The following is a 21,922-nucleotide window of genomic DNA, read 5'->3' as shown; positions in this document are numbered from 1 at the left end:
CCTTGACACAATAAGAAAAAAGAATGGTCAAATACTTTTCAATCTGAATTTTCACCATCCAATCCCAAGTCTTGTTTCGCTCAAATACAATTACAGAATCCCAACCCCCTCTGGCAAGGATGGAGAATGGCTTGTCATCCCCTCTCCACATATCCCCAAAGGCTGCTTCCAGTTCACTATCATGTAAAAAGAGAAAAAGACCAAGTTCTGGAGAACAATAAAGCCCTCACCACAAAAGGATGGGACATGTAATATTTTGTGATGCTCTGGTAACAGAACAACAGTTCATTAGAGTTTCAACAGGTGGGGGAGCTCTTCACTTATGCTTTCTACCCTACAATCGATTGTAACTGGGAAATCCCCCATCATTTCACACTTGAAAACAGAGAGATCTGCATTTATAATTAGTGCTGAACAAGCCTTCCACCCACTCTCATTCACCATTCCACATACAAGTGTCTACCTGGGGTTTTTTGGTTGTTTCTGTTTCTGTTTCTTTTAAGTTCCATGGCAAAGGCTTAGGATTGCTGCTGGATCAGAGGAAGAGCAGAAGTGGGTTTCACCTCTCTCCCTTTTTCTGCCATGCTATAATCAGGAGCTGCTCCACTTTGCAGTCAATGGATGGTACTTTGTCCATAATGGCCAAGATGTAGAGCCCGTCTTTGGCATTTTTGTGTTTGTCGGGGGCAATTACAAGTATAGGCCATTTTTGTCTCTGACATCTGCCATCCCTCCCACCCCACCCCACCCATACACACACAAAACCCAGGCATCTGCCTGATGGTAGCATCAGGAATGCTCTCAAGAAAGGAAGCAAATGGACATGTCTTTATTTTGGTTGTTCACAGTGGAACTCTGGAGATGTCTCCATGGAAGGAATAAATTGTGGAAATAAGGTGACACATGCTAACTTTAAGTACCACTGAGAACATGAGAACCAATCAGATTAGAGCAGATTAACATAGAGCTGTAGCAGAGATGCTCCGCCTTCTCAAACAGGATGGACATAAAGGCAGCCGTAGCCAGGGTTCCTACACTGGTTGTTTTGTCTCCATTTCCTTTTTGGACTTCCAATACCTTCACCATGTTCTGGCTTCCTCTTCTTTGCTCCTTGGTGATGTGGTGCACAGGTGAGAACCGCTTAAAAACACATTACTTTTACTTCTAAGGTGAGTGCTGCTGATGAGCAGGATGCGTGTGGCAACCTCTCCAATATTCTATTTCCAGGTTCACACTCTCAGACCACACTGACTCAGCCACCGTCAGCCTCAGTGGCTGACCAAGGGACACGGTGAAACTCTCCTGCACCATCAGCAGTGCCTCCAGCATCACTACAGACTTTGCATCCTGGTACCAGCAGAAGCCTGGGAGTCCCCCACGGTACCTCTTGTGGTATCATTCAGATTCCAGCAAGCACCAAGGCTCTGGGGTCCCCACTCGTTTCTCCGGTTCCAGGGACACCACCAGTACCACTGCCTCTTTGACCATTGCAGGAGTCTTGGAAGAAGATGAGGCCGATTATTACTGCTTAACATGGTACAGTGGCACGTTTTACAGTGATGCACCTGAATGGGGAAATGAGGCAAGAACCTTCTGCTCTATTCCCTCAGGGGTCCTCTACCGTGCATTGGTACAATTCAGGAACCACATTAGAGAGACTCAAATCATAAATGTTTAGGTGAAGTCACATTACGCTGCTTTCCTACTGGAAGGTCAAAGTTGGTGTGGCATTAATCATACAATTGCAATTAACATCTACATTAACATATCGACAACTCCCAATCATCATGGGAGCACCTCCCTGGCCATCAGAAGTCCCTTTAACCAGCCCCTCCTCAACTGAAGGGGATGTATCTGCAGACATGAGGAAGCAGACACAGCTGCAGTGGTTAAACCCTGAAGGTAGCTGGCTGACAGCTTCTGTATAAGCCCTCAGTCTCTTACCAGACCTTTGCTGGGCTAACAGTTCCCTTAAAGTCTTTGCCCATGCTCCTTGCTGGGGTAAGGGTAGTACCATAACTAGTACTAGTACTGACTTGTGGATCCCTGCTCTGTCAAGGTCACTATCACGTTAATGCTCATGATGGTGAAAAAAGCAACGTGGCACGAAGCTGGCACAGAAAAACCATATATTCTTTTTGATGCTGCCAACACCATTGTGGCCTTATTCTTAGGATGAATGTGCTAATTCCGGTTTCATTCACCTTCCATCAGTCCCTATTTAGAGCTTTAGAAGGGAAAGCTGAAAAACCAAAGGAAGAAGAGCTTTCCGAATTGTCTTAAAGCTTGCAGCAGGGCAGTGCTCTTACAAGAGACACTCTCAGCCCTGCAGCAGTTCCTGAATGTTCAGGAGATAAAGCAACATCACTTGTCTCCTGGCCATTCCAGGAATTGTTGTTGCCAGGCTGAAAGCCTCTACATGAAGAGCTCCACTATGCTGTGGCAGCACTGGGGCCATTTTGAGAGTTAAGGAACAGAAAGACTATCCCTTCGCCATCTCCTACACTTATAAACAGTACCCCTCGCCCTTCTCCCAATGAGGAATTAATTGAAATTTTCCACTTTCCCAGCCTCCAGCTGAGAGTATTTTGGCCCTCTCACAGCAGTGTGCCAGTTGCAAGAAAAATCAACGTTCAGAAAAAACCATTCCTGTTTAGAAAGTTGACACACTTTGGCAGCTAGCTGCACAAACATTTAAATCCTGTCCATATCTACTGAAAAATGTCCCTTTGAATTTAGAATGGCTTATGTCCAAGTCAGTCGCTGTAGGATTGCAACCTAAACCCAGAATGGCAGCATGGAACATCTTACAAAGACTATTAGGTCTTTAATGTGGGTCTTCCTTCTGCCTTTCCTACTCAGTTACTCTCCTGGATTCTCTTCCTTCTGGGATGGTGGGGATTCAGGGAGGGGCATAACAGAGGGGTGGCCCACACAAGGGAATATGGGCCAATGGATTGGCCTAGTAGGACAGATCTGGCCTGTATAGGTTCTGTATCCCTGGTTTAGACAGTCAACATGTGAAGAGAGAGCAAGAGAGGGAGAGGGAGAGAGAGAGAGAGAGAGAGAGAGAGAGAGAGAGAGAACAACACTGGCCTTTTTTTCACTTTTCAAATATGCCTTGAGGGCAAACTAGTATCTTCAAGATTGTTGAACTATAACTCCTAACAGCCCCAGAGAGCAAGGAGAATAGCCATAGGCTATGGGAGCTGTAATTCAAAATATTTACATAGCATGTCCTGAATTTTAGATATAAACACAAAGGCTGCTTAGAGTTCACATGCCATTAAAATGGGGGGGGGGAATCAGATTCTGGGAGTAGAATGAAGCCCAGGCACCAAAGGATGGCACATCCCACCTTTACGTATCCTGCAGCACACAAGAACCAATCAGATTACAGCTGAGTAACATAAAGATGGAGTGCAGATGCTCCACCTGTACGCAGGACAGTTATAAAGGAAGCCACAGTCAGGACATTCACATTGCTTGATTTGTCTCCATTAGTTCTGAGGACCTCAAATCTCCTCACCATGTTTTGGCTTCCTCTAGCTTGCTCTTTTTTGACATGGTGCACAGGTGAGAATAGCTCAAATACACATTGCCACTGCTGATAAGGTATAAATTCAGCACTGAATGTCTTCGTCAAAGCAATCAGATAAATGCTAACTATGAACAAAGATGACACAGTCTGCCAGGGACAAAAAATAATGTGATTGGGGGCTGGGGGTGGGGGTGGGGAGAGAACAGATCCAACTGCTTTTGCATGATTCCTTTTGATATTTCATCCATTTTTAAACATTACCCCCACGCCTAAACCTTATTGAAACAAGGAATTTGGGGGACTGCGTGTGGCTTTAAAAAAAGAAAAGAAAAACGGAATACTGCAAAAGAGTTATTGCAATAACACTCACTCCTTCTTAGTGAATTTTCACTGCCGGGGTAGATATCTTAATAAATAAAGGACTTTTCTCTGCAGGGTGAGATATCTTAATATATCTTAATGACATTGTGGATGCTTCCTATGGAATTGATCTGCTGGGGATCAAGATGGCAAAAAACTGCTGGGAAGCCACAGTCTGATGAGGTGTGTGGTCCACACAGAGTCACAGACCGAAAAGATGGGCTGAGGAAAGAAAGCATCTGCTATGCTAAAGAAGCAATGGAACCTCTGAAACACCTGCCATCTTTAGGCTCTTTAAATAATGTACTTCCTGCTGGATTTCCTGTTTTCAGGCTACATTCACTCACCAGACTAAGCTTAACCTCAGAGTTTTCTCACAATTCAAGCGCAACTGAACTGTGAAAGGGCACTCATAAAATTGAACTGGAATACAATTCTCACCCATCCACACACCAGCTGAATTGATTCGGTGTCTAACACAGATTTGCACTTGACTCCTTTATATCTCAGGTTTTTGATTTCAGCCAAGACTTACCAGGGTTCATTGCCTGATCTGGTTTCAATGCTAGGGCCACAGAGGAATTTGAAAAGGATGAAGCAGTGTTGATCTGAATACTGGAGAAGGCAATTCTGTAATGTTTTGTGATGCTCTGGTAACAGAACAACATTTACTGTAAAGTTTCACCAGGTGGGGGAGCTCCTCACTTATGCTTTCTACAAACTATATTGTAAATGGGAAATCCTTCATCATTTCACAGCTGAAAATGAAGAGTCCTCCTTCATTTACTTAATAATGAGTGTTGAACAAGCCCCCCACCCACTCTCATTCACCGTGCTATGTACAAGTGTCTCTGTTTGTAAAGCTTCAGGACACAGGCTTAGCACTGGAGTTGGACTGGGGGCAGAGCAGAGGTGGGTTTCCCCACACACTCCATTACAATAATCAGGGGGAGCTACTCTTTGCAGTCCTTGGATGGCACTTTGCCCATAATGCCCAAGATGCAGTGTCCTTCTCTGGCATTTCTATGTCTGTTGGGGAGACTAGAAGCATCTGCAATTCTTTTTCATATCTACCCCACTCCTACACACACATATACAAGAAAGCCAGGCATCATCAGCCTGATGGTAGTATAAGGAATGCTATCAAGAGAGAAAGCAAATCTGTTATCTTTATTTTGATTTTTAACAGTGGAATTTTGTCCACGTCCCCATGGAAGGAACAAATTATGGGAATAAGTTGCCACATCCTAACTTTAAGTATCCCTGAGAATGCAAGAACCAACCAGATTAGAGCTGATTAACATAAAGATGAAGCAGAGATGCTCCACCTTCTCAAACAGGATGGATATAAAGGCAGCTATAGGCAGAGTTTCTACAGTGGTTGTTTTGTCTCCATTTCCTTTTCGGACTTCCAATACCTTCACCATGTTCTGGCTTCCTCTTCTTTGTTCCTTAGTGATGTGGTGCACAGGTGAGAACAGCTTCAATACGCATTGCAGTTCCTTCTAAGCTGAGTGCAGCGGATGAGCAGGATGTGTTTGACAACCACTCCAATATTCCTTTCCAGGTTCACACTCTCAGTCTGCATTGACTCAGTCACCGTCAGCCTCAGTGGCACCAGGGAACACGGTGAAACTCTCCTGTACCACCACCGGTGCCTCCACCATTGATCGTGCCTTCGCATCCTGGTACCAGCAGAAGCCTGGGAGTCCCCCACGGTACCTCTTGTGGTATCATTCAGATTCCAGCAAGCACCACGGCTCTGGGGTCCCCGCTCGTTTCTCCGGTTCCAGGGACACCTCCGGTACCACTGCCTCTTTGACCATCACAGGAGTCCTGGCAGAAGACGAGGCCGATTATTACTGCTTAACATGGTACAGTGGCATGTTGCACAGTGATGCACCTGAATGGGGAAATGAGGCAAGAACTTTCTGCTCCCTTCCCTCAGGGGTCCTCCACCGTGCATTGGTACAATTCAGGAACCACATCAGAGTGACTCAAATCATAAACGTTTAGGTGAAGTCACATTACGCTGCTTTCCTACTGGAAGGTCAAAGTAGGTGTGGCATTAATCATACAATTGCAATCAACATCTACATTAAGACATAGACGACTCCCAATCATCATGGGAGAACCTGCCTGGCCATCAGAAGTCTCTTTTGCCAGGCCCTCCTCAATTGAAGGGGATGTATCAGCAGACAATGAGGAAGCAGACAAAGCTGCAATGGTTGAACCTTGAAGGCAGCTGGCTGACAGCTTGTGCATAAGCCCTCAGTCTCATACCAGACCTTTGCTGGGCTAACAGTTTCCTTAAAGCCATTGCCCAAGCTCCTTGCTGGGGTAATGGTACTATTACTAGTACTAGTACCAACTTGTGTAACCCGGCCCTGTCAAGGTCACTATCACATTAATGTTCATGATGGTGAAAAAGCAACATCCATGGCATGAAGCTGGCACAGAAGAACCATATCTTCTTTTCGATGCTGCCAACACCATTGTGGCTTATTCTTAGGATGTATGTGCTAATTCCAGCTTCATTCAACTTCCATCAGTCCCTATTTAGAGCTTTAGAGGGGAAAGCTGAAAAACCAAAGGAAGAAGAGCTTTCTGAATTGTCTTAAAGCTTGCAACAGGGCTGCAGTCTTACAAGAGACACTCTCAGCTCTACAGCAGATCCTGAATGCTCAGGAGATAAAGCAACGTCATCTGGTCTTCTGGCCATTCCAGGAATTGTTGTTGCCAGGCTGAAAGCCTCTACATGAAGAGCTCCACTATGCCATTCTGTGGTGTGTGGTGGGGATTTCAGCCACTGGTGGGATCTGCCAATGTTTGTTCTCACTATTTTTCCTCCTGGCCAGGCGGCTGTCCTTGGAGAGTATAAGGAATGCTATCAAGAAAGTAATAGCTTGACTAGTCCTTAATATGATTTTTAATCATGGGAGTCTGTATATGTCTACTTGGAAGTAAGCACCACTGACTTAGACACAGAAGGGTGCTAGCAGAACAGGGCAGGTGAAAGGTAATTTTGTTGCCTCCTCTTCCCCCTCAAAAATATCTTCCCAGGATCAGACTACACCTATGAATGGGGTGGGATATGGTATGTAGGTTCCCCCCAAAACAGCCTGCAGATCACAGATGCACAGACCACCAGTCCCACATCCCTCCCCCGGAAGCTGCTTTTCAAGGGAGTTGCACCCTCAAAATGTGAGGAGGGTTAGGTAGTCACCTTTCATCAGACCCCATATGCTTATACATCTCTGGATCCAAGATATACAGCTTATTGAGGCTCAGCGATCTTTTTCTGTCTGTATGAAAAACATTACAATAAATATGCCAATAATCTCAGCTAGATAGGATCGTCCTGCCGGTGTACCCATGCATCTTACAACACATGCCTTCTTTCCATGCTAAAATAGTGCTTGGGCCTCTCCCTCTGGAATGAATCCTTGCTGCAGGGTGATAACAGCAGGATATGTTTAAGGGCAGCATGAGTACCTCCAGATGAGAGTATTCTGGCCCTCTCACAGCAGTGTGCCAGTTCCCAGAAAAATAAATATTTGGGAAAAGCATTCCTGTTTAGAAAGTTGACACACTTTGGCAGCTACACAAACATTTCAATCCTGTCCATATCTACTGAAAAATACCCCTTTGAATTTAGTATGTCTTTCTTCCAGGTAAGTGGCTGTAGGATTACAACCTAAAACCAGAATGGGAGCACGGAACATCTTGCAAGGACTATTGGGTCTTTAATGTGGGCCTTCCTTCTGCCTTTCCTACTCAGTTGCTCTCCTGGCATCTCTTCCTTCTGGGATGGTGGGGATTCAGGGAGGGGCATAACAGAGGGGGCCCTCACACAAGGGACTATGGGCCAGATGGATTGGCCTAGTAGGACAGATTTGGCCTGTATAGATTCTTTATCCTGGTATAAACAGTCAACATGTAAAGAGAGAGCAAGAGAGGGAGAGAACAACACTGGACTTTTTTTCACTTTTCAAATATGCCTTGTAGGCAAATTGGTATCTTCAAGATTGTTGAACTATAACTCCTAACAGCCCCAGACAGCAAGGAGAATAGCCATAGGCTATGAGAGCTGTAGTTCAAAATATTTACATAGCATGTCCTGAATTTTAGATATAAATGCAAAGGTTGCTTAGAGTTCACATGCCATTAAAATGAAGGAAAAATCAGATTCTGGAAGTAGAATGAAGCCCAGGCACCAAAGGGTGGCACATCCCACCTTTACGTATCCTGCAGCACACAAGAACCAATCAGATTAGAGCTGATTAACATAAAGATGGAGTGCAGATGCTCCACCTCTACGCAGGACAGTTATAAAGGCAGCCACAGTCAGGATGTTCACATTGGTTGATTTGTCTCCATTAGTTCTGAGGACCTCAGATCTCTTCACCGTGTTTTGGCTTCCTCTAGCTTGCTCTTTTTTGACATGGTACACAGGTGAGAAGAGCTCAAATACACATTGCCACTGCTGATAAGGTGAGTGCAGCTGAGGAGTGGGATGAATGCGTCAATTCCTTCGACATTTCTCTTCCAGGTTCAAACTCTGAGCCAGTGCTGTCTCAGCCACCATCAGCTTCAGAAGCACCAGGGAACACTGCAAAACTTTCCTGTACCATGAGCAGTGTATCCAGCATGAGTAGCTCCTATGTATCCTGGTACCAGCAAAAGCCTGACAAGCCCCCATGATATCTCTTGGGGTATTATTCAGACTCCAACAAGCACCAAGGCTCCGGGGTCCCCACTTGTTTCTCCAGTTCCAAAGACAACTCAAGAAACACTGCCTATTTGTCCATCAGTGGAGTCCTGACGGAAGATGAGGCTGATTATTACTGTTTCTCGCATTATGACAGTGGCAGCACTTTTCAGTTTGCACAGTGATGTGCTCTGATGGGGAAATGAGACAAGCACCTCCTCTATTCCCTGAGGGGGACCACACTGTGCACTGGGACAATAGAGTGACTAAAGTCATTAAAAATTGGGTGAAGTTGCTTTACCCTTTATTGCTGGAAGGTCACTTCCTCCAAGCAACCTAGATGTGAAATTAATTGTGGGAATGCAATTAGCAAACCTTTTTAAAGAATGCAAGTAGGAGTGGTGGGGAAGCCTGTGCTACCCGATGGGTTGAAAGAGTTTAATGCTTTCCTTCCCTGTCGCAGCCTCAACAAAAATTATTTCTCAGAAATTTATGTTTGCATTTCAAGGGGAGTTCCCTATGGCACCAATGGTGGCTTCCATTGAAGTGCAGATTGCACTTTCAGATAGGCCTTTTTTGTTGGGATTCCAGCAATGGGAGAAAGAGTTAAAAAAAAAAATCTCTGCCCAACACCTGAGCTTTCTGCTCAGTTCCTATTTGCATGACAAAAATGTTCAGATGTGGTCATGTCTGTCTTGGCCTTCAAAATCGGCTAATGCTGGATCTATGTGGTTGGTGATGCATTGTGGGTAAAGCTCAGCTCAGTACTTGGAATTTACAAGAATTTCAGTTTGGATGGGGAAATGAGGCAAGAACCTTCTGCTCTCTTCCCTCAGGGGTCCTACACTGTGCATTGATACAATGCAGGGACCACATCAGAGTGACTAAAATCATAAACACTTAGGTGAAGTCACATTGCGCTCCTTTGCCACTGGAAGGTCAAAGTTGGTGTGGCATTAATCATATGATTGCAATTAACATCTACATTACGACATAGACAACTCTGAATCATCATGGGAGCACATCCCTGACCATCAGAAGTCCCTTTTGCCAGGCTCTCCTCAATTGCAGGGGATGTATCTGCAGACAGTGAGGAAGCAGACAAAGCTGCAATGGTTAAATCCTGAAGAATGGTTAAACTAGTACCAATTTGTAGAACTCGGCCCTGTCAAGGCCACTATCACATTAATGCTCACGATGGTGAAAAAGCAACATCTGTGGCACGAAGCTGACCCATAAAAACCATATATTCTTTTCGATGCTGCCAACACCATTGTGGCCTTATTCTTAGAATGAATGTGCTAATTCCAGTTTCATTCACCTTCCATCAGTCCCTATTTAGAGCTTTAGAGGGGAAAGCTAAAAAAGAAAAGAAAGAAGAGCTTTCCAAATTGTCTTAAAGCTTGCAGCAGAGCACTGCTCTTACAAGAGACACTCTCAGCCCTGCAGCAGTTCCTGAATGCTCAGGAGATAAAGGAACGTCACCTGGTCTCCTAGCCATTCCAGGAATTGTTGTTGCCAGGCTGAAAGCCTCTACATGAAGAGCTCCACTATGCCATGGCAGCACTGGGGCCATTTTGAGAGTTAATAAACAAAAAGAAGATCCCTTGTCCATCTCCTGCACTTACAAGGTAAACAGTACCCCTGGCCCTTCCCTCAATTAGGAATTAATTGAAATTTTCCACTTCCCCAGCCTCTTTCAATGAAATCTTAAACTTGCCTTCAGCCCCCATTAATTGCCAAAAAAGAAGGCTTCATAATATTTGGGCCAGCACTAGTTAAGATATGCACTGTACCCGGGATAACGGGACGAGCATACCCTACGATGGTTAATTTCCACCCACTGTTCAAAAGGAAGGGGGGTAAATGTAGGTGCCTTCAAAGAACTTACTGCCATTCGAAATCAAATAAGTTCCAAACAAAATTTCCCGCTACCCCTCACCCTACCCTTTCGTCACAACTTCAGTGCAACTATGACAGCACCCTCATGAAAGGGAACGGAAATAAAATTCTCACCCATCTGTGCCAGCCAAATTCAATGTGTATCTAACAAACATTTGTGGTTGGCTTCTTTACTTACATCTCTGGGCTTTCATATGTGTCAAGGCTTACCGGTATTTGTTCCCAGATCCTGTTTCAATTCCAGGGCCTCTGGAACTGTTGAAAAGGAGAAGTGAGCTTGTTCTGAATACTGCAGAATGCAATTGGATAATGTTCAGGGATGCTTTGAAAGACAGAGGAATGGTTGCAGCAAGTTTAGCCAGTTGGGGGAGCTGTTCACCTATGCTTTGTATAGTAAAGTAAGTACATTGTCAATGGCATATCCTCCATCATTTCACAGTTAAAAAAAATTGCTTTCAAACTGAAATTCAAAGGAGAAGAAAAATTCAAAAAAATTCTTATGGTTTGGGGTCTGTTTTCATGTTCTTAGCTTACTTATGTGGTGGCTGAGGAGTGCATGTGCTGTGTCTCTCATTATACATCCATCAGTCTGGCAGACTACAGCGCTTCCTCTACTTCCCACACTTCAGCAAAACCCCAGGGGATGACATCACATGACAGTTCCTCCCATAAGGCTGTTTAGGGGTCAGGCAGTTTGGTAGGCTGCAGAGCAATGGAGAAATAAATAACAGAAAGAGGGAGAAAAAAACACGCACTGGACTGCCAAAGCTTCTCCAGCACTTTTGCAGTGTGCCCCCCCCCCCGCCAACACATGCAATGTGCTTCAATGACATTAATTAAGGGGCATGGTGAAGGATGCAAAATGACAACCAGGCTGCCAACACAAAGTGGCAGCACGGGGTGGGGGGATCTGAGGAAAAATGAAAGAAGCTAGGCTGCAACCACTGCTAATGATGACTGCCACCTCTGAGAAACTGTTTGAGTAGTTCTCCTTCCCCTGGAGAACCTTGTTGAAATACACACAGACACACACACACAACTTCTGTGCCCACAGGTAGGGTGGAGAATTTCGAGAGGACATTTGTGCACAGCTTGCTCGCTCACCCCCTCCTGGACTCTCTCACTTTCTTAAAAGAATAATAAAATGCTCTGCTTGGCAGTCACTAGATGTCTGATTCCATTTCTCTCCCAGAATGTCTGTTGGTTTCTCCACATGGGGCTTTTATCTGGTGATGGAGATTGATTACTCCGGAAGTGTGTGGGTCCTTTACATGACATTGTCAACCTCTAGCGCCTCTCCTATGGTTTCAATCACTTCCATGGCTTAATTTGGATTGGAAAAAGATGAGCTAATAAAAAGGACCCATGTGAACCGATTTGAATTTGTCTATTTTCAAGAGGAAGTGATACTATAACAACAGCACCATCTAGTGGCTGTGTAGTGCAACACATCAAACTCAAAGATAAAGGGGGAGAAGAGAAGCACATGTAAAGGGACAACCTTAATCCCTCAAAGTACCCAGAAGCAGACACCCTGGTAAAAATGCCAGATAAGCCCTCTGTATGCAGATGCCCTGAGATGCAGAGTCATTCTATGGTGTGTATGTGGTGGAGATTTCAGCCACTCGTGGGATCTGCCATTGTTTGTACTCACTATTTTTCCTCCCGGACAGGCATCTGCCCTTGGATAGTATAAGGAATGCTATCAAGAAAGTAAACAACTTGACTAGTAATATGATTTTTAATCAAGGAATCGTATGTATGTCTACTTGGAAGTAAGCACCACTGACTTAGACACAGAGAGGTGCTAGCAGAACAGAGCATGTGGAAGGTAATTTTGTTGCCCCCTCTTCCGCCTCCAAAACTATATTCCCAGAATCAGGCTACACCTCTGAATGGGGTGGAATATGATAATGTAGGTTCCCCCCCAAAAAAAAAAAAACAGCCTGCAGATCTTTCCACAGATTCTCAGACCACCAGTCCCACAGCCCTCCCCCGGAAGCTGCTTTTCAGGGAGTTGCACCCTCAAAAGGTGAGGAGGGTTAGGTAGTCACCTTTCATCAGACCCCATATGCTTATACATCTCTGGATCCAAGCTATACAGCTTATTGAGGCTCAACGATCTTTTTCTGTCTGTATGAAAAACATTACAATATATATGTCAATAATCGCAGTTAGATAGGATTGTCTGGCCAGGGTACCTATTCATCTTACAAGGCTTCTTTCCATGCTAAAATAGTGCTTCGGGCCTCCCCCTTTGGAATGGATCCTTGCTGCAGGGTGATAACAGCAGGATATGTTTAAGGGCAGCGTGAGTACCTCCAGATGAGAGTATTCTGGCCCTCTCACAGCAGTGTGCCAGTTTCCAAAAAACAAACATTCAGGAAAACCATTCCTGTTTAGAAAGTTCACACACACATTGGCAGCTGCACATACATTTCAATCCTGTCCATATCTACTGAAAAATGCCCCTTTGAATTTAGTTTGGCTAGTGTCCAGGTATGTGGCTGTAGGACTGAAACCTAAAACCAGAATGGGAGCACGGAACATCTTGCAAGGACTATTGGGTCTTTAATGTGGGCCTTCCTTCTGCCTTTCCTACTCAGTTGCTCTCCTGGCATCTCTTCCTTCTGGGATGGTGGGAATTCAGGGAAGGGCATAAGAGAGGCGGCCCTCACACAACGGACTATGGGCCAGATGGATTGGCCTAGTAGGACAGATCTGGCCTGTATAGGTTCTTTATCCCTGGTATAAACAGTCAACATGTAAAGAGAGAGAGAGAGAGAGAACAACACTGGAATTTGTTTCACCTTTCAAATACTCCTTGTAGGAAAACTGTTATCCTCAAGAATGTAGAACTACAACTCCTAGCAGCCCCAGACAGGAAGGAGAATAGCCATATGTTATGGGAGCTGTAGTTCAAAACATTTACATAGCATGTCCTGAATTTTAGGTATAAATGCAATGGCTGCTTAGAGTTCAACATGCCGTTCAAATGAGGGGGGGGGGAAACAGATTCTGGAAGTAGAATGAAGCCCAGACACCAAAGGGTGGCACATCCCACCCTTAAGTATCCGACAGCACACAAGAACCAATCACATTAAAGCTGATTAACATGAAGAAGGAGCACAGAAGCTCCGCCTCCACACACGGGATAGTTATAAAGGCAGCCACAGTCAGGATGTTCACATTGGTTGTTTTCTCTCCATTACTTCTCAGGATCTCACATCTCTTCACCATGTTCTGGCTACCCTTGTCTTGCTCTTTTTTAGCATGGTGCACAGGTGAGAACAGCCTACATGAACATTGGAATTGCTGATAAGGTGAGTGCAGCTGATGAGTGGGATGAATGAGTCAATTTCTCTGATATTTCTCTTTCCAGGGTCGAACTCTGAGCCTGTGCTGTCTCAGCCACCATCAGCTTCAGAAGCACCAGGGAACACTGCAAAACTCTCCTGTACCATGAGCAGTGTATCCAGCATGAGTGGCTCCCATGTATCCTGGTACCAGCAGAAGCCAGGGAGTTCCCCCCGATACCTCTTAAGGTATTACTCAGACTCTAACAAGCACCAAGGCTCCGGGGTCCCCACTCGTTTCTCCGGTTCCAAAGACAACTCCAGAAATGCCGCCTATTTGACCATCAGTGGAGTCCTGGCAGAAGATGAGGCTGATTATTACTGTTTATCGCATTATGGCAGTGGCAGTGCTTTTCAGTTTGCACAGTGATGTGCTTGGATGGGGAAATGAGACAAAAACCTGCTCTGTTCCCTCAGGGGGACCACACTGCCTTGAGAAAATCACAGAGTGACTAAAAACGTTAAACTTTGGGTGAAGTTGCATTGCTGTACTTTACCGCTGGGAGGTCGCTTGCATGGGCAAACTAGATGGGATATCAACTGTGTGAATGTGGCTAGCTGTCATTAAAAATACAAATCGGAGCTGCAAGGAAGCCTGTGTTACCTGACGGACTGAAGGAGTTTAACGCTTTCCCTCCCTGTCGCAACCCCAACATACGTTACTCTTCAGAAATTTCTGTTTGCATTTCAGGGGGACTTCCCTTTGGCACCAATGGTGGCTTCCATCAACAAGCAAATGCCACTTTCTAGGAGGCCCTTTTTGTTGGGACTTTGGGAGGGAGAGAAAGCCTTAAAACTAGGGATGTCAGAGAATTCCATGACGGATCTCAGTGAGGCTGAATGTTAGTGCATTTGGCCCCCCGAAATCCATCGTGGAATGAATCCCCTGCCCCCCCAACCCACAAAAGGCGCACGGGACAAAGTCCCCACCACCCCCAACCCACAAAAAGTGCTCAAAACGGAGCACTTACCTGCTCCCGTCCGCGCTGCTTTGCGAATGGTGGCTGTCCTGCGGCCGCCATTCGCTTCCTCCTCTTCATAGCCGTGATAGGCTACGTAAATACTTACTAAGTAAATACTTACGCCATTTGCATCCCTGCGGAGGCTGTGATAGGCTACGTAAGTATTTACATAGCCTATCACGGCAGGGAGGGGCAACCCAGCATACACAAATGGTGGCAGCTACCGCCATTTGCGTACGCTGGGTTTTTTTCCCCCTGCCGTGATAGGCTACGTAAGTATCATAGAATCATAGAATAGTAGGGTTGGAGGGGCCTACAAGGCCATTGAGTCCAACCCCCTGCTCAATGCAGGAATCCAGGTCAGAGCATCCCTGAAAGATGGCTGTCCAGCCTCGTCTTGAATGCCTCCAGTGTGGGAGAGCCCACCACCTCCCTAGGTAATTGGTTCCCAAAAAAACCCAGCGTACGCAAATGGTGGCGGCTACCGCCATTTGTGTACGCTGGGGTTTTCCCCCCTGCCGTGATAGGCTACGTAATTATTTACATAGCCTATCACGGCTCAATACAGGGACGCAAATGGCAGCGGCTACGACAGCCGCCATTTGCATCTCTGCAGGGCTGCCCAGCGGCTGGATGTACGGCTTGGCCGCGAAGCGGAGCTGGCCGAGCAGGATTCCGGAGGGGAGGACCGGATCGCCTTCCCCCCCTCGAGGATTCCAGGGGGAGGGACAGAGCACCTGCCCCCCCACCGTTGATTGCCCGGCACAGAGCCAGGTAGGTGTTTCTTACATCCCTACTTAAAACCTGTCTCCCCAGCCTCTAAAGACCAGAGGCTGTTACAATTTCCCCTCCGTTGCTATTTCCATTGCAAAAGCATGCGTATGCAAACCTCATGTCTGCTTTGACTTACACAATCAGCTGATGTTGGATCTATGTGGAGATGCATTGTGGGTAAAGCTCAGCTGAGTACTAGGAATTTCTGGCCCTGGAGACACACACTGGAGAAGGGTGGTTACTGCTAACCATTGCATGTTCTACTGCCACATATGCAGGTAACCATGTTCCGCAACATGGATAGACTAATCATTTGCTAACCACTCCCACAGGAATCCACAGTCCTCTGGATGGGTGGTCATGTATCCCAGTAGCCTTTGCGCTGCCAGCCATTTTGGTGCTTGGCACTGCCAGCCATTTTGATGCTCAGCAGTTCAGCAGCCAGCTTCCCCCTGTGCTGCAGAACATGGCCCGTGAGCAAATGCAGCAGCATGGACTCGAGTGGCCCATGATCCATCTTTCCCTTTCCAGAGACTATAATCCCCGCTCACCTCTGTAATCCCCCACCCCAATGCATTCAAGTGTCCCCTGTGGCGCAACCAGACATGGGCAGCTATCAGGAATCTCTTCTGCTGACCCTTATTCCACTGCAGCATAGTGCTGGATTCATAGAACCATGGAATAATACGGTTGGAAGGGGCCTACAAGGCCATCGAGTCCAACCCCCTGATCAGTGAAGGAATCCAAGTCAGAGCATCCCTGACAGATGGCTGTCCAGCCTCATCTTGAATGCCTCCAGTGTGGGAGAGCCCACTACCTCCCTCAGGAATTGGTTCCATTGTCGTATTGCTCTAACAGTCAGGACATTTTGCTGATGTAAACCGGAACCTGGCTTCCTGTAACTTGAGCCCATTATTCCATGTCCTGCACTCTGGGATGATCGAGGAGATCCTGGCCTTCCTCTCTGTGACAGCCTTTCCAGTCCTTGAACAGAAAACCACTGTGTATTGCTTCCATGCTGCCTCTACAGTTTCCCTTTCAGCTTGGATCACTCTGAACCACCTCTCTATCAAATAGGCATTTCACCAGTGGCCATCTGCAGAAGAGAATGGTCCCTGAATGGCTTTGGAAGCTTGTTGGTCAACGTGTGTTTTGAGTACTATGTTTGAAAACTTCACACACACACACACACACACACACACACACACACTTACTTTCTCCCCTTGCTTTTTCTCTACTCAGATTTATAGGGCCTGAATAGGGCTTCTGTCTCTCTTAGGCTGATCACTGATATTTCCAAGTCAGGAAAGTGGACGTTAGTTTGAAGTACAATACGTCTTCCAAGGACAATCTTAGGTTCAGGATCCACATTACATGGAGATCAGCAATTCCTTTCTCCTCTTGTGTTGGAGTGAGTTCCAACAACAAGTATGACCAGTTCTCTACAGAGAAGGGCAGGGACATAATGCCGTCCTTCTCCGCAGGCAGCAAAATGTACTGAGATGGCCCTGGACCAAGCTCTGCCCCCCCAGCCAGCACAGATCAACTGCATCTCTCTAGCAAATAGGCATACAACTTGTGGCTGCCTGCACCCCACCTCACCCCATCCTTGAATTGCTTTGGCGGCCAATTGTGTTTGGAGTGTTGTTGGAAAAATTGTCAAAAGCCTTGTAGCAGCTGAGTGGACAGATGTAACTAGTCTGCTCTCTCAGGGGTGGCAAAGAAGATTATCCCATAACCAGTGTTGAATTTACTCCAAGTGCAGTCAGTCTTTTCATATGGCCTTGAGAGTGGGCACCATCTTGTCCTTCACCACAGGCAGTGAAATGTCTCCAGTCAGGTCTGGAAAACCCCATCGGAGCCTATTTGCAGTCAGTGCAAAAGCTGATCCATCCATGCTGAATTTTTGCTTGCATGTGAGTATTTGGACACAGGTGATCATGGGTGGAGATCAGCAAAGGTTTACCTGCTGGTCACTGCCACTCACCGCTGTAGCAATCAGGGGAACAGTTAAAGGGAGGAAGGGGTGGAATTGCTGGCTCTCCATGAAAGAGGAAGGGGTGCCATTCTAACTGAAAAGCCCCTGCTTATCCTTGAACAAAACCCACCACCACCCCTGCCAACATTATGCATAGTGTCTGTGTACTGCATGAGAGGGGGAATACATGTACCCACATTTTAAGTGTACCCAATGAAACCGTTCAGCTGTAGGTTTCATAAGAGACAAGGGAAATCCTTTTTCTTCCTTCTGAAATTAAAGCATTTGTTGCAGTGAGGATGGCCACCAGCTTAGATGTCTTTTTAAATAACTGGAAAAAGCGAGTCATGGAGGACAAATCCATCAATAGCTATTAATCAAGATAGCTAAGTGTAACATTCATGTTTCAGGGCAGTCTGTCTCTGAATAATAGTTTCTGGTCAGCAAGCAAGGAGGGGTGCCTATTGACCTTTTTGCCTGCTTTGGGTCTTTGTAGAAGGATTGGGTAGGCCACCGATGCAAAGACAATATTGGATGAGATGCATCCTTGGAATATGCTCTCAAGCCATACAGAACAATGAGGAACTCCTCTGTTACTTTCTCCTGCCCCTCCAGTCAAAGGCCAGGATCTCTTCTTGATGATCCCAGAGTGCAAGGCCAGGATCTCTTCTTGATCATCCGAGAGTGCAAACGGCATGGTCCCTTCTTGATCATCCCAGAGTGTAAATGGAACAATCTCTTCTTGATCATCCCAGAGTGCAGGACACAGAAGAATGGGCTCAAGTTGCATGAAGCCAGATTCTGGCTGAACATCAGAAAAACATTTCCTGACTATGAGAGCAATACGACAATGGAACTAATTTTCTTGGGAGGTAGTGGGCTCTCCCACAGTGGAGGCTTTCAAGATGAGGCTGGACAGCCATCTGTCAGGGATGCTTTGACTTGGACTCCTGCATTGAGCAGGGGGTTAGACCTGATGGTCTTATAAGCCCCTCCAACCCTACTGTTCTATGATTCCCCTCCACCTTTGCAATAGAGCCATGCTCAAATGGCCTCTTGAAATTCTTCACCTTGTGGGCAGAGAAATTTGGGAAACAATTTCACCAAATTTCTCCAGGGGGAGAAGAAATTCTCATCAGTTTCTCACAGGTAGGGCTCCCCGTTGGCAGGGCTTGTAGCACATCTTTCTTTTTTGGTAAAGGTTTTGGGGGTCTTCATGCTGCAAAAGCATCAACTGTCTTGGCAGAATGCCTCTGCCTTTGCATCTGCCACAAGGCAGGTGGGGGCTGTGTGGTGTCAGGGATGAGGTGGTGTTAGTGCTCTGCCAAAATCTGTCCTTCAATTTCCTAAAAGTTTTCTCCCTCCATGAAAGAGGCTTCCATTGTTCTGCCTCATTTACAAGAATGTATAACGCATTTTTGTCATAATTTTGAGCTTCCCTCATCACAGCAAGCCTCCCAGGCTGCCTGCATGTCCTGGTCTGAAAAAATCCCTATGGTAGGAATTACCTCATGGCGCCTTCCGCTAGGCTTCAGTTGGTGTTGGAAACCTGAGGAGGCTACAGGCTGTCAGAGATATTATTGGACAATGAAAAACAGGACACTTTTGCTCACTCCTCTGCCACATCCTAAGTAAGGTAAGCCTAAGAAACCCAAACCCAACCCATAAGTATTTCTCTGAAATTTCTTCAGCATTGAATGACTTTTTGAAAGCAATATGTCTTCTATCAAATTCGCACAGAATAGAAAAAAAACTGTGGGAGAAATTTTTGGCACAGCACTACTTTGCGACCCATCAGATAAACGCTAATTATGAACAAAGATGACACAGGGACAAAAAAGAATGTGGTTGAGGGTTGGGGTTGGGGAGAGAACAGATCCAACTGCTTTTGCATGATTCCTTTTGATATTTCATCCATTTTTAAACATTACCCCCACACCTAAACACTACTGAAACAAGGAATTTGGGGGACTGCGTGTGGCTTTAAAAAAAAAAGGAATGCTTTCTGTTGTAGAGGTATTGCGATAGACTCACTCCTTCGGAATGACTTTTCACTGCAGGGTGAGATATCTTAATATATAAAGGACTTTGCACTGCAGGGTGAGATATCTTAATATATATTAACAACATTGTGGGTGCTTCCTATGGAATTGGTCTGCTGGGGATCAAGAGAGCAAAAAACTGCTGGGAAGCCACTGTTTGATGAGGTGTCTGGTCCAAGCCGAGCAAAAAGATGGGCCGAGGAAAGAAAGCATCTGCTATGTTAAATAAGCAATGGAACCTCTGAACCACCTGCCATCTTTAGCCTCTTTAAATAACGTACTTCCTGCTGGATTTCCTGTTTTCAGGCTACATTCACTCGCCAGACTAATCTATGCAAATGTCCTTTCAAAAAGTCAGTGAAGATATGCACTGCACACCGCGTAGGGAGAGATAAACACTTTAGAATGCTTCAAAGAACCAGGATTTCATCTTATGTTGCTGACTCACATCTAGCCCCACTTCACATGAATGAACTTTCCAACAAAATTTCCCACAAACCCTCACCACAGAGCTTTCTAACAATTCAAGCACAACTGTAAGAGGGTTGAACTGGAATAAAATTGAACTGGAATAAAATTCTCACCCATCCACATACCAGCTGAATTCAATCGATTTCTAACACAGATTTGCACTTGACTCCTTTATATCTCAGGTTTTCCATTTCAGCCAAGACTTACCAGGGTTCATTCCCCAATCTGGTTTTGATACTAGGGCCACAAGAAATTTGAAAAGGATGAAGAATCAAGAATGTCGTTCTGAAGAGAAGGCAATTCTATAATAGTTTGTGATGCTCTGGTAACAGAACAACAGTTCATTAGAGTTTCACCAGGTGAGGGAGCTCCTCACCTATGCTTTCTACCCTACAAACAAATTATTGTAAACGGGAAATCCTCCATCATTTCACAGCTGAAAATGAAGAGAATTTCTTCATTTACTTAAAAATGAGTGTTGACCAAGCCCCCCACCCACTCTCATTCACCGTCCTATGTACAAGTGTCTCTGTTTGTAAAGCTTCAGGACACAGGCTTAGCTTTGGGGTTGGACCGGGGGCAGAGCAGAGGTGGGTTTCCCCACACACTCCATTACAATAATCAGGGGGTGCTACTCTTTGCAGTCCTTGGATGGCACTTTGTCCATAATGCCCAAGATGCAGTGTCCTTCTCTGGCATTTCTATGTTTGTCGGGGGCGACTAGAAGCATCTGCAATTTCTTTTCATATCTACCCTCCTCCCACACACACATATACAAGAAAGCCAGGCATTGGCCTGATGGTAGTATAAGGAATGCTATCAAGAGAGAAAGCAAAGAAGGTTATCTTTGTTTTGATTTTTAACAGTGGAATTATGTCCACGTCCCAATGGAAGGAACACATTACGGGAATAAGCTACCACATCCTACCTTTACGTATCCCTGAGAATGCAAGAACCAACCAGATTAGAGCTGATTAACATAAAGATGAAGAGATGCTCCACCTTCACGACCAGGATGGATATAAAGGCAGCCATAGGCAGGGTTTCTACAGCGGTTGTTTTGTCTCCATTTCCTTTTCAGACTTCCAATACCTTCACCATGTTCTGGCTTCCTCTTCTTTGTTCCTTAGTGATGTGGTGCACAGGTGAGAACAGCTTCAATACGCATTACAGTTCCTTCTAAGCTGAGTGCAGCGGATGAGCAGGATGTGTTTGACAACCACTCCAATATTCCTTTCCAGGTTCACACTCTCAGCCCGCATTGACTCAGTCACCGTCAGCCTCAGTGGCACCAGGGAACACGGTGAAACTCTCCTGTACCACCACCAGTGCCTCCACCATTGATCGTGCCTTCGCATCCTGGTACCAGCAGAAGCCTGGGAGTTCCCCACGATACCTCTTGCGGTATCATTCAGATTCCAGCAAGCACCAAGGCTCTGGGGTCCCCGCTCGTTTCTCTGGTTCCAGGGACACCTCCAGTACCACTGCCTATTTGACCATCACAGGAGTCCTGGCAGAAGACGAGGCCGATTATTACTGCTTAACATGGTACAGTAGCATGTTGCACAGTGATGCACCTGAATGGGGAAATGAGGCAAGAACTTTCTGCTCTCTTCCCTCAGGGGTCCTCCACCGTGCATTGGTACAATTCAGGAACCACATCAGAGTGACTCAAATCATAAATGTTTAGGTGAAGTCACATTACGCTGCTTTCCTACTGGAAGGTCAAAGTAGGTGTGGCGTTAATCACATGATTGCAATTAACATCTGCATTAAAATATAGAAAACCTGGAATCGTCATTGGAGCACCTGCCTGGCCATCAGA

The 21,922-nt window shown here is 45.8% G+C and overlaps 1 gene segment (V, D, J or C); it reads left to right on the top strand.

Annotated features, from left to right (window-relative positions):
• Positions 1-21,922, top strand: part of LOC146336148 (immunoglobulin lambda-1 light chain-like) — an 813,229-nt gene that overhangs the window by 632,734 nt on the left and 158,573 nt on the right.

This window comes from Heloderma suspectum, chromosome 13 (genome assembly GCF_057233095.1).
Source record: "Heloderma suspectum isolate Gila_16-S chromosome 13, 16-S_ref, whole genome shotgun sequence".
NCBI classification, from domain to species: domain Eukaryota; kingdom Metazoa; phylum Chordata; class Lepidosauria; order Squamata; family Helodermatidae; genus Heloderma; species Heloderma suspectum.
This window is presented reverse-complemented; position numbering and strand designations above follow the sequence as displayed.